Source organism: Cynocephalus volans, chromosome 17 (assembly GCF_027409185.1).
Source record: "Cynocephalus volans isolate mCynVol1 chromosome 17, mCynVol1.pri, whole genome shotgun sequence".
Classification (NCBI taxonomy): domain Eukaryota; kingdom Metazoa; phylum Chordata; class Mammalia; order Dermoptera; family Cynocephalidae; genus Cynocephalus; species Cynocephalus volans.
In genome coordinates, this window is record NC_084476.1 from 32,304,815 (window position 1) to 32,318,593 (window position 13,779).

The 13,779-nt window shown below is 35.0% G+C and overlaps 1 long non-coding RNA gene across 3 annotated transcripts in view; it reads right to left on the bottom strand.

Annotated features, from left to right (window-relative positions):
- The window catches only part of LOC134366199 (uncharacterized), a 51,799-nt gene extending 44,838 nt beyond the window's left edge, over positions 1 to 6,961 (bottom strand). For all 3 annotated transcript variants that reach the window (XR_010022254.1, XR_010022253.1, XR_010022252.1), the window contains exons 1-3: positions 6,861 to 6,961; positions 5,349 to 5,394; positions 3,309 to 3,370 (exon numbers count right to left, since the gene is read on the bottom strand). This is a non-coding gene — a long non-coding RNA (uncharacterized LOC134366199). The remainder of the gene's footprint in view (positions 1 to 3,308; positions 3,371 to 5,348; positions 5,395 to 6,860) is intronic.
- Positions 6,962 to 13,779: the final 6,818 nt, after the last annotated feature.

The following is a 13,779-nucleotide window of genomic DNA, read 5'->3' on the forward strand; positions in this document are numbered from 1 at the left end:
AGAGGGGTGAGAACTTCCCCTATTGGTACCAATAACCCTTCTGTCTTTTCACCCATAGTGTTCTGGCTGCAGGCATCAGAGTCAACTGGGTACATACCAACGTTCATATGATCAATGTGTCAGCCTACTCAATATGCATTGAACTTCCCCATCAGTATGACTACAGGATTCCCATGGAAAATCACACCAATGATGACTACTAACTGGACATATGCAGTTAATAGTTGAAAGGACAAAAGTACAGGACAAGCCTTAAAGAGAAGCCTTAAGGCATATTGAATAGACAATAGGTTATATGAATGTAAGGGTCATTTATCCTCGCTAAGGGAACATTGCGAAAGATTTTGCACTTGTAGATTGTATGGTGAGGGACCCTGAAGGGGTTTATTGTGAGGAAAATAGAGTTGTTTAGTCAGGCCCCCTTGCCTCAGGTCCAGTTGGGGGTGGTGCAGCATATTCTCTGTAAACAAGTTGTGTGGGGGTGGAGTTAGTGCACATGCATGCTCGGGTACTTTTAGCTTGTTGCCATTCTCGTGTGTTCTTGTGTGTGTGGAGCAGCGGCTCTGAGCTACTGGTTGGCAGAGCTCACGTCTAGAAATAAAGCCTATTATTACTTCACCTATGGCTCTGAGGACCTTTTTCCTGTTACCTAGCTGGTTTACCTGCACGTGAAGGGTTTGTGAACAGGCTCGAGGGGTCTGTGAGCTCCAGACTCAGCCCTAGCTCTACATATACAAAGGAACCAAATCTGAGTAAAGTTTATTAACTTATGCAAGTCATACATCTAGTAGGTCCTCCCATCTAGATTCAAACCTTGTTCTCACCAATTCCTAGTATATGCTCAACTTACAACATGCTTGCTGACTGCATGCCCACTATTGGTGAAAATTGTTTTATGCATTAGAGGTAAGTCCCTTCCTTTCACTATTGATGTTTTCATGAGAATATGTTTGCATATTTTTCTTTCTTGCTTGTCTCACCCACATGAAGCTTCCATCCCATAGGGAATGAGGTCCACTGCAGAAAGAGCAACCCATAAAAAGAAAGAGAGCAAAGAGAACAAGAGAGTGAGAAAGGCCTGGCGATAGCTTAATAGCTCTTAGGTCCTAGATGCATGCAAAACCTAGTTGGTTTGGTTTGCTTTACTTTCTTCAGTTGGTTTGTGTTGTGTTTCTGCCATTCTCAGCAAAAGAAACTCTAACAATGAAGATCTGAAAAAAATAATCATTTCCCTGGGAGTGTGACTCACTATTTTGATGATAAGCTAATTAAATTGGCCTCCTTTTACTAGTAGACTCACTTTGAACTTGTACACTGGTTTCATTTTCTAGGCATTTCCTAGTCTGTGAGAATTTTTCTGATAATTATAGCAAAAAACCTACCTTTGGATAAGAGTCCTTAAAATCTCTCTTGAGATTTAGCTAAGTACTCAGATATTCCTAGGACTAGCATTCTCTATGAGATTTTCCTATTTAAAAACCTTTCTTAAGGAATGAAGCTCTCCATGAAAATTCCCAAACCTGTGCCTGAGGCCTTACTCCCCAATTACAGGCCTTACAATTGGTAATGACTTCTGTCTTCATGTATCTCTGAATATTATCTCCTTGGTGTCTCCTTATCTTGGCCCTTCTTCCACTGGTCACAACACATTCAAATACTCTGTGATACTTTTTGGATATGAGCCTATCTGTTTTGACTCAACTGCTACTACCTGTGATTGGCTTTATAACTTCCTTGTGTACCATACCCAGCTGGACGTATATCATTGTTCTCTACCTTTTCCTGTCCTATTCCTGCCTCTTCTTCTGCCATTGGCTCTTTCCAGGTTTCTGTATCATCAATTATGACATATAATGCACTTTTTTTCCCTCCATACAATCTTTCCAGTTATTCTGATAGAGCATCTGTCAAAGAAAAAAGCACTATGGCTAATCTTTTCTGCTAATGGAAAAAAGACATAGCATGGCACCTAGGACACATTTTAACAAAACATATCAGGATTTTCTACTGCCTCGTCAATTTATGGACTCTATATAGATATGTGTGAAAACACTGCTCTTCAGAAACATATCAAGGGGAGTTGGATCTGATATTACAAGTCAAATATTCATGTCTAGGCTCATTTAATAGGTTATGGAAAGTTTTGGATAGGACAATAAAACAGTAATTATTAGATACCAATGTTATTTGTTTGTCAAGCCACCGTAAAAGAATGTAGTTACTGAAAGGGAAAAAAAAAACAAAACAACAAAACCACACATACACACACACATTATATGGCAATATGGCTCTTAAACCCTCATCCACATCTACTTTGTAAAGATTTCGATTGTGGTAGAGTAGCAGAGGATTTAAGCAGGATTTATTTTCTGTAGAGAACTGGTCTGTGAGTATTACTCCCTTTAAGACAAGAAGGAGGCATGGGGTATGCCCAGTCCTAACCGTAAGTGTTTTAAGGGGTTTTTCACAGATATATTTCTTAATATGTATCTTCTGCAGTTTAGGGTTAGTGGACCTGTTTATGATGCCCACCAGGATATTTAAAGACAAGAGGCAAGCTAGCTGTCTTCTACACAGTGAGAAGCAGAGGTAGCTGTGTGTTGTTCCCCTCTGCCTTTAATCCCTATGGATCAAAAATAACCAAATGGGAGAGTGAGCCAGACAAGAGCCATTTAAAATCCTGCCTCCACTGACCTCTCTGGAAGTGGCAAAGATAGCCAAATAGAGCAATGTATTTAAAACATGCAATTACAATAGCAACAGCAACAATAAAATCAGGGGCTGAGTGAAGTTAACTAGCAAAGGGGAGTGCATTAAACAGGTCAAGGTGTTATCGAAAAAATTTGCCAAGGAAATGCAAACACTCAGAGAAATGGAGAAGTCAGATGATTTATTATGCTAGTGGTCTTAGGTGAACTCTTGTTCCAAATTCCTGGGCCCTGAACGCAGGGAAAATTGGGGTTATATACCTTTCTTGAGCAAGCACGCAAGCTTTTTTATTGGCTCTGTCTGTATCCAGGAAGAGTCACCCAAATTGGGGGCTTCATAATATGGGTGAGGGGGCTTCACCAGACTGGGTTACAGAAACAGAAAATGTGGTTAAGGGGCTTTCTGTAAAGTGAGCTGACAACTTTTCACACACACAGGCAAAGCTGACAGATAGGCAAACGGCAGAGTTACAGAAGCTGAAGAGGTAATCAGCTGTTAACCCTTAACACAACTCTCAGGTGTCCCTTATGAGCAAGCACATTCCAGCTGAAAAATTAAATGGAGCGGGGGGGGGGGGGGGGGGGGGGGGGGGGGCTTACACTTTGGGGTCCTCTTCAATGGAAGGTGCAGTCAGTTGTTCCTTGGGAGGCATTTGAGGAATCTGGGAAGCACCAGAGAGAGAAAGTCACATTTAAACGTCTGCTCTGTCCAGAGGTACATAACCAACTTGAAGAAGCAAAGTAAGAACTTCATGACCTTGTGATGGTTAATTTTGTATGTCAGCTTGTCCACAGTGCTCAGATATTTGGTTAAACACCCATTTTACTTTGAGTAAAACAGATTACCTTCCATAATACGTGTGGGCTTCACCCAATCAGTTGAAGACCTTAAAAGAAAAACACTGTCTTCCCCTAAGGAAGAGGGAATTTTGCCTCCAGAATGCCTCTGGACTCAGGCTGCTGTATCAACTCTACCATGGTCCCCAGGTTGTCAGACTTCCCAGCCCCCACCCTCGTGACCCAATTCCTTAAAATAAATGTCTTTCTCTACATATATACACACCCTATTGGTTCTGTTTCTCTAGAGAACTCTGACCGATACAACCCCCTAACATGGATCCTTTCTTCACCTGACCATGCAGAGGTCAGAAACTCTAGTTAGCAAGATGAGGTGAATGAATGGAAGTATTAGAAATGGAAGGAAGACACTTGCTTTTACCAGCTTGTCACTAACTGAAGTATCCAAGTGATGGAGAGATTTACTTTAGATTAGCTTTGATTAATATATGGATCTGGACATTTTTACAAACCTTTTTATTGGAGTAAAATGTACATGCAGAAAAAAATGTTCATATCATAAGTGTATAGCTTGCTTAATTTTTACAAACAGTATAACATCTATGTAATCTGCACCCAGATCAAGAAACCAAATGTTAGCAATACTCAAATAAATTTCAAGGGCAGGAACAAGCAAAATAAATTTCTGATTATATCCAATAAGCCATAATTTTCTATTGAAAAGGTTATGCATAAGATTAATATTTTCTTATGATTTCTTGTAATGCAAAAGCACCGAAGAAGTGCAGGTGTGGGCATACATGTGTTCTGCTATAAAAAGATAGCATTTAACTTAAGAATTTAATTTTATGCTCTCTTCTGATAACATATGCTACATATTCAAATTCATAATGTTCAAAAGGATTTCAAATATCTCTTGTCATAGCTTTTGCTAAATGCACACTTTCATTTTATTGATAACTACCATTTTTTCTACCAACCAAACAAAAACGTGTGAATTCAGTGAAGCTAGTAAAGTTCGATGCAGTAATTCAGTAATACAAAATTTATTTGTCTGATATTTATTGAATTGGCTTAATTAACTGCTGGAATATCTTGTTATCACGTGAAACAGCTCCTAAATTCATAAATCAAGCTTTATTTTTTCTACCTAGGTAGAATTTACTAACAGTTCCTATGTTGCTTTTCTATGGGTGTTAAGTGAGAATTAAAATAATTAAAGAGAAATCACTTTTCAAAGGACTGAACATTTTATAATCCATCATGAATGAGTAGTAGAGTCCATTACTTATTAAGAAGTTCCTATAATTAATTGTTTAATCCAGTTATAGCTTCAAATCCCTAAAAACAAATCGAATTTTATGTCTACAAATATCTCATATTGACTTAGGAAACATGTCCCTATAAATTTCTGCATATCTTTGCAAACCTTAACTAAGTTCTGGATTATAATTTTTCATTAAATTTAAACCTTATAAATAGGTGGCAAAAATGAATCTGTAAATTGCCTGTTAGCATAGCTGCAGGAACACTGAAACTTTTATTAAAGATTGTTTGGTGATTTGAAGCTGGAAATAAGGAGAAAATAAGTAATATATTGCTCAGTAACTGGTAGCTTTAATGTCTTTATAAAAATAAATAAATTGTGTAATAAAATGGTTAGCATTTGTATGTTATTACACAAATATTTATGGGGCACTTTCATATTTTCCAGTCCACTTATTATTATTATGATTACACCATTTTAAAGATGAAGAAACAGGCCTAGTAAGATATAAGCTCAAGATCTGTAGTCTGTTCACATTATAATGAATTGAAAAGTTTTATTTTAATTAGACATACCCATTATTGTTTCCATAGCAGCAAAGCAAAGTGACAGATACTTCACCTACAAAGGAGATAAGTTCAGGAAAAAAAGAAAATAATTCTTAGCTTAAGGCATTGAATTAGTCCATTTCCACCTAAAATAATTATGCTGTTAACAAAAGGTGAGTGGAGTATCAAATGCTAGCATTAAATAAATTCTAGTGTATTCACAAATTTCATAAAAAGAAAATGGAGAAAATTTAGAAAATATCCCCACATAAAATTTGGATTGGTTGCATTGGTTGTATTACTCTTTTTACCTGATAGAAATAATATGGAGTTTTCTTGGGATTAACCCCGAAATGAGAATTTGTAAAATTACAGCCCTAATTTACAGACATTGGTTTAATCCAGTCTGTAAAGCCACTTTTCTTCCACTAGTTCTGATTATGCCCTGTCCTTGAAGAGTACAGAACATTATGTTTCTAACACTTAGTTCTTTCAATTAAGTTACAAGATGACAAAGAACTTCAGTGTCTTATAGAATTCTTTACAATGGAATTTTGTTATATGGCACATCTTTTAAGAATAGTAGGTATTTTGCTGAATAGTAGGTATTTTGCTAAATTGTATGCTATATTGTCGACCAGGAAAACAATACAATTAGTGAGAAAGAATATTGCAATTTAGCAAAGTGGCAGTCATAAAGTAAATATACAAATACCTGTATGTATATACACAATTAGAAATTGTGAAATACAAAAAAAAAAAAAACCCTGCCCTTTTAAATTAGCAAAAACCACATAAATCATAAAATACTAAAGCATAAATTTCATAAGTAAAATTTGAGGCCTCAGTGAAGATAGTTACCATATTACAAAAAGAAACAGAAAATATAATTTGAGGAATTATAAAACCACACCCATTTGGAGAGAAGACACAATACTTTTTTTTTTTTTTTGCATTAGTATGTAGGTTCAATTTAAATTCATCCAAAGAAAAAATTTTGTGAAAAGAACCATAATTAAGAATATTTTTTAAAGTAGGCTTTAGAGTAGGATACAGGCATAAATTATTCAAGTTATTTTAAGTTTTAATAACAGAATAGACAACTCAAAACCTGATCTTGGTCTACATATGATTTTGTGTATGGTAAAGGAAGCATTTAATAAGAATGAGAAAAAGAAGAATAATTCAATAATAGGAGCTCCAGCAAATATTTGAAGAAAAAATCTAATTATGGCATAGTATCTTATCAATAATGCCAAATAAATTAATTAATATTTTTAAATGAAACAAAAATTCCTTTTAAAAATATGAGTAAATATATATCAGACATTTCAGAGATTAAGTGTGAAACCAATGAGAAAGATTAATATATTTGACTCCATAAAGTTTAGAATACTTCCATTATCAAAAGCCCCAGATGCTTGAAATATGGAGCTTATCACATGCTTGTGAATCCCTATTTTTCCTCTTGATTACTGCTAAGTTAACTAAACCAGAGATAGTTTATCAGCAGAACCTGAAGGAATGTTCCCAACGTACCTGCGTCTTCTGTTTTCTAGGGAGACTCAAGATTCCTGAGAAAACTCACTTGGTGACCATGCTGTAGACCCGGAGTTGTACATAAACAAATGATTGGATAACATTACGAAAAGATAAACCATGGCGACAACGAATGACTCATCAGCCCAGGAAAAGATCATGCTTGTCATCCAGAACAGGTGTATCCCATAGTAACAGATTTAGTAAAAGAAACAAGGGAGGTAATAAGACAAATAAAGAATGACACAATATTTCTAATGCATAATCTCTAGGGGACCCAGGAAGATATGGAAAAGATAGAGTAATATTAGCCCCCAGATCTATTCTTCCCTTTTTTCCATCCCCACCTTTCTAGTGCCACTTTTTCAAAAATTGAATTTCAATTATAATTTTAGGTAATAAAAATTAAAGACCTTTCTCTACCTCACAACAAGATGAACACAAAAGCAACTTAAAGAATGAAAAGATATTCATTTTCTTAGCAACCGTTCATTTTATTATCATTATACCTTACATATTCCATTCACAATTTTCTTTAGAGTCCTACAGAGTTCTGTGAATTGTAATCAAAAAGGATGTAGCAAACAAAGAAAACACACTTACAGATTGTACATGATTCTGAAAACTTCTATTTAGTTCTTTTCTAATCAATGTAGGACCCAAGGAATTAGATGGGTCTCAAACTAGAGGGCTCATCAAAATCACTTGAAGAGCTGGATAAAACACGGATTGCTGAGCTCCATTCCTAGATTTTCTGATTTCAGGGGGTCTGATGTTGGGCCAAAAGTTCCTAGTTGAGGTAGATGCTGCTAGTCCGGGTATCACACTTTGTGAACCACTGAGGAGAAGTCTTTACAATAACAAAACATGGGCCTATGAAAACATTTTCCATTGTGAGAGATTTAAACTATTCATTGCACTATCGGAGGGGAGAGATTACCTCAGGAATACAAAGTACATTTTAGGAAACTTTTGGTTTGTATTCTAAATGAAATAAAAGTAAGCATGATTTTAAGAAAAAAATAGCAAAATAAATTGCTTAGAAAATAGACTAAAATACAAATGGAGATGGCTGTGGAAGATTAAAGAAGCTGTACAAGATTTCAAGGAAGGATAATGTCGTGAATAGAGGCATCCAACTCCTTTATACTCATTTTCACATTGAGCTTACCAGTGGAATTTTAAAGTCAAGAAGAAAACAGTTCTAACCACATTGCAAAAATTCTCAACCATATCTAGATATAATGCAGGTAAGAACAGATAGAAACCAGTCGTCAAGAACCAACTCCAGAAATCTGTTTCTACGAAGAATTTAGTAGTAGAATATCTGCTTAAATCCTACTAACATTCCCTAATTTGAAAAGATATGTGTTGCCCTCAAAAATGTGCCATGGGTCAGTCAAGAGGCAGGTAAATATAATTTTCAAAGAGAAAGAAAGAAAAAGAAAAAAGAAATAATGTAAGAATATACAGTTGTGCTCGCTAAAATGTTGTACATAAATGGAGAATGAGATAGTAAACAAAGTTATTGGTAAGACTGATAAAAGATATCTGACAAAGCATAAAGACAGAATTCAGAGAAGATGGGTCAAAAAGTCCAGTAATATGTCCACCTTTCAGTATGATAATTCAACAAGTAATACCAATTTCTGTGCTTATTGGTAAATGATTGTATATATATCATAACTATATCCAGTTGACTATAGATATTAAAAATAGGTTGAAAAAGACAGCTCAAGCTTAAGCAACTTCAATTACTACACCTTAGACCAATTGCATCTTGAAATTCCATGACTCATGCAAGGGTCATCTTTTCAGAACCACAGAAAGCTGCTATCTTGTCATCAAAGGATTCCTTCCTTTGACATCTCTAAATGAACTCTAACCCAAGACTCAAGTGAAGGAGGTTCTCTTTTTTTCCTATTTCCTTTTTGTGGTTAGACAAAAAAAAAAAAAAAACTTCTTGTGGTTAGTGGAGAGAAAGAGACTCATTATAAAATGCACTAAAGAAAGAGTGGCAAAACTCATACACCTTAAGTGGATATGCAGGTAACATAATTGTGTGATGTTGCTAAATAGAATAGAATGTGATCTGATCATGGCAGAACTGACATTTGCCATCCCCATTCTAAAAAGGCCAACTGGCCTTGCATCTGTTCTTGTTTTATTTCTAAACTCGAAAATCTTTGATTCAAAATTGTCTAAGGAGAAAGTTAAAGAAAACACAATTACAGTTTTAAAATTCAAATCTAGGTCATTAAGCCCATTAAGAGATGAATCAAAACAAATTTCTAAAAGTGAAAAATGATGGTTGGTAGTAAACATGGAAACCAGATAAATATTAAATTATTTTGAAATAATTGTGGTAAATATTACTGTAAAATGTAAGCACATTAAAACAGCCAATAAATAGACTTATATGTAAAAATAAAGACATAATCAATGAGGTCTCACATCCCACATGATACCATAAAACGTGGAAATACATGGGGAATTTCCACCAACTATTTTATGTTCCACTAGTGTTTCACCCACTGACTCTTCCATATTTTCGTGGAGCTCTAGAGATCACCTATGATTATTTTCCAAGCAAGCTCACTCTTCTTTTTCTTTTTACACTTTATGATTCAGCTCATCCTTTAATTAAGTTCCATTTGCATATATCTTGATTGAAAATCATTGAAATTTTTGGCATTTGTGTGTCATTCTTCTTTAGTTCCTATTGTTATGTCTTGAAATATTTATTGAAAACATTTTTTTAAATAGAAGAAATTTTAAAATTCATGTGTTGAATAAGACTTCAGAAAATACTGCTACTTTTAAATGAAAGCAGGCACTCAAGGAGAGGGGAACTCTGAAATATGAAAAGTATGAAAATGAAAAACACAATTGCCACACTAAGAACTTCAAAGAAAGTGTTGAACAGAAGTCTAGATACTGCAAAAATTCAAATCAGAGGAAAAATTACAAGCTTGAGAAGATAATTAAGAGGCATCAAGAACAGATTAAGAAGAATAAAGTGTAAGGAGGAATTAAATCATTTTGCAAAAAATAAAAAAAGTGCTCATGAGGCAAAGATACAGCTTACAATTCTCACTTATGGTTTATGATCTTGCCTGTCATGGTTGTGGTGCTCTAAACATATTAGTGTATTAGTTTATTTCATTCCACAATAGCCCTGGGTTCAAGGCTGTGATTATTATGCCCACTTACAGAAAAACAATCAAAGCAATTGCCTCAGATAAACTTCCTGAGGTCACAGTTGCTATGTGATAGAGCTAGGATTAAATCTGAGGCTCTCAGTCTCTGCATTTTGTGAGATTAACCAGTTTAGTATATCATCTCTCAAGAAAGATGAGCATACATCATTAAGCACATGGTAGAATTAATTTAAATACAACTACATTTAGTGCAGACTTGATTTAAGCAAATTATATATATGATGTATTATTTTCATCTATACAATTTGTATGCAGAACCCTGTCCAACCCAGCACCCAAAACGTAGTACTTTGCCCCAACCTGATAGTAGTAGCTGAATGGTTAAAGTTTCATTTTTCTTGTTCATGGCTTCATATTATAGTCAGGGAAACTTGAGGGCTAAGGATGCACTGTTCATAGATTGCATAACACTTAGATGTCCATATCTCATTTATGTTCGTAAGCAGGATGACGATGTTTTTCTAGGTCCTCTCACTATATACCTTTTTGATATTAGAACTTCCTGTTAGTTTTTAAGCAGTGTGGGATTGGGAGGATGGTAAAATTGGACATTCACAACTACTAACCAAGTATTTAGTATTCTTTATCTAGTTTCATCTCATTGAAGTAAGAAAGAATACCCTGATGCCTCTGTCTAGTTATTTAATTTTATGAGGATATTTCAAAAAGTTCATGGAAAAATAGAATTAAAAGATAATACAAATCTTTCCATGAACTTTTTGAAGTACCCTTGTATATAAAGAAATCTATTTCTGCATTATTTCAATAGTCATATGGTAGAAATATTTTAAATCAATGTGTCAAATAGAAATATAATGCAAGCCACAGTGTAAGCCATGTATGTAACTGAAATTTTTTTCTAGTAACCACATTACATTAAAAAAATTAAAAATATTGCCCAAATGCTGAATGATGTTGAGCATTTTTTCATATGTCTGTTGGCCATTCGTATATCTTCCTCTGAGAAATGCCTATTTAGCGCTTTTGCCCATTATTTAATTGGGTTGCTTGTTTTTTTCTTGTGAAGTTGTTTGAGTTCCTTGTATATTCTGGATATTAATCCTTTGTCAGATGTATATTTTGCAAATATTTTCTCCCACTCGGTTGGTTGTCTTTTAACTCTGTTAATTGTTTCTTTTGCACTGAGATACCATCTCACCCAGTTAGGATGGCTAACATCCAAAAGACTGTGGATAATGGAATATTATAAAAATAAAAAGAGAGTATTAAGGGGGAAATTTATTGCATTAAATGCTTACCTCAGAAGAATGGAAAGATGGCAAGTGAACAACCTAACACTTCACCTTAAAGAACTAGAAAAACAAGAACAATCCAAACCTAAAGTTAGCAGACGGAAAGAAATCATTAAGATCAGAGCAGAACTGAATGAAATTGAAACCCAAAAAACAATACAAAAGATCAATGACTCAAAAACTTGGTTTATTGGAAAGATAAATAAAATTGACAAACCATTAGCATGGCTAAAAAAAAAAAAAAAGAAGAGAGAAGACTCAAATAACAAAAATTAGAAATGAAAAAGGCGGTATTACAACTGATTCATCTGAAATACAAGGAATCATTCGAGACTACTATAAACAACTATACGCCAACAAATTTGAACATCTGGAGGAAATGGATAAATTTCTGGAAACACACAAGCTCCCAAAACTGAACCGTGAAGATGTAGAAAATTTGAACAGACCAATAACAATAAAGGAGATTGAAGCTGTTATCAGAAGGCTCCCAACAAAGAAAAGCCCAGGACCAGATGGATTCACAGCAGAATTTTACCAAACATTCAAAGAGGAATTGACACCGATTCTTTACAAACTATTCCAAAAGATTGAAACGGACGCAAATCTCCCAAACTCATTCTATGAAGCAAACATCATCCTGATACCAAAACCAGGTAAAGATATAACCAAAAAAGAAAACTACAGGCCGATATCCTTGATGAATATAGATGCAAAAATCCTCACTAAAATACTAGCAAACAGAATACAGCAACACATACATAAAATTATTCACCACGATCAAGTGGGATTCATCCCAGGGATGCAAGGTTGGTTCAACATACACAAATCAATAAATGTGATACACCATATCAATAAACTCAAACACAAGGACCATATGATCATCTATATAGATGCTGAAAAAGCATTTGATAAAGTTCAGCACTCATTCATGACAAAGACCCTCTATAAGTTAGGTATAGAGGGAAAGTATCTCAACATAATTAAAGCCATATATGACAAACCCACTGCCAATATCATCCTGAATGGGGAAAAGCTGAAAGATTTTCCTTTAAGAACAGGAACTAGACAAGGATGCCCACTCTCACCACTCCTATTCAACATAGTGTTGGAATTATTAGCAGGAGCAATCAGAGAAGAGAAGGAAATAAAGGGCATCCAGATTGGAAAAGATGAAGTCAAACTGTCCCTGTTTGCAGATGACATGATCCTATATATCAAACAGCCTAAAACCTCTAACAAAAAAACTGTTGGAATTGATAAATGATTTCAGCACATTTGCAGGATACAAAATCAACACACAAAAATCAGTAGCATTGCTTTTCTCCAACAGTGAACATGCAGAAAGAGAAATCAAGAAAGCCTGCCCATTTACAATAGCCACCAAAAAAATAAAATACTTAGGAATTGAGTTAACCAAGGAGGTGAAAAGTCTCTATAATGAGAACTACAAACCACTGCTGAGAGAAATTAGAGAGGATACAAGAAGATAGAAGGATATCCCATGCTCTTGGATTGGAAGAATCAACATAGTGAAAATGTCCATACTACCCAAAGTGATATACAAATTCAATGCAATCCCCATCAAAATTCCAAAGACATTTTTCTCAGAAATGGAAAAAACTATTCAGACATTTATATGGAATAATAAAAGACCACGCATAGCCAAAGCAATGCTGAGCAAAAAAAATAAAGCTGGAGGCATAACACTACCTGACTTTAAGCTATACTACAAAGCTATAATAACCAAAACAGTATGGTACTGGCATAAAAACAGACACACTGATCAATGGAATAGAATAGAGAATCCAGAATTCAACCCACACACTTACTGCCATCTGATCTTTGACAAAGGCACCGAGCCTATTCACTGGGGAAGGGACTGCCTCTTCAGCAAATGGTGCTGGGATAACTGGATATCCATATGCAGGAGAATGAAACTAGATCCATACCTCTCACCGTATACTAAAATCAACTCAAAATGGATTAAGGATTTAAATATATACCCTGAAACAATAAAACTTCTTAAAGAAAACATAGGAGAAACACTTCAGGAAATAGGACTGGGCACAGACTTCATGAATATGACCCCCAAAAGCATGGGCAACCAAAGGAAAAATAAACAAATGGGATTATATCAAACTAAAAAGCTTCTGCACAGCAAAAGAAACAATTAACAGAGTTAAAAGACAACCAACAGAGTGGGAGAAAATATTTGCAAAATATACATCTGACAAAGGATTAATATCCAGAATATATAAGGAACTCAAACAACTTTAAAGAAGAAAACAAGCAACCCAATTAAAAAATGGGCAAAAGAGCTAAGTAGGCATTTCTCTAAGGAAGATATACAAATGGCCAACAGACATATGAAAAAATGCTCAACATCACTCAGCATCCGGGAAATGCAAATCAAAACCACACTGAGATAGCATCTAACCCCAG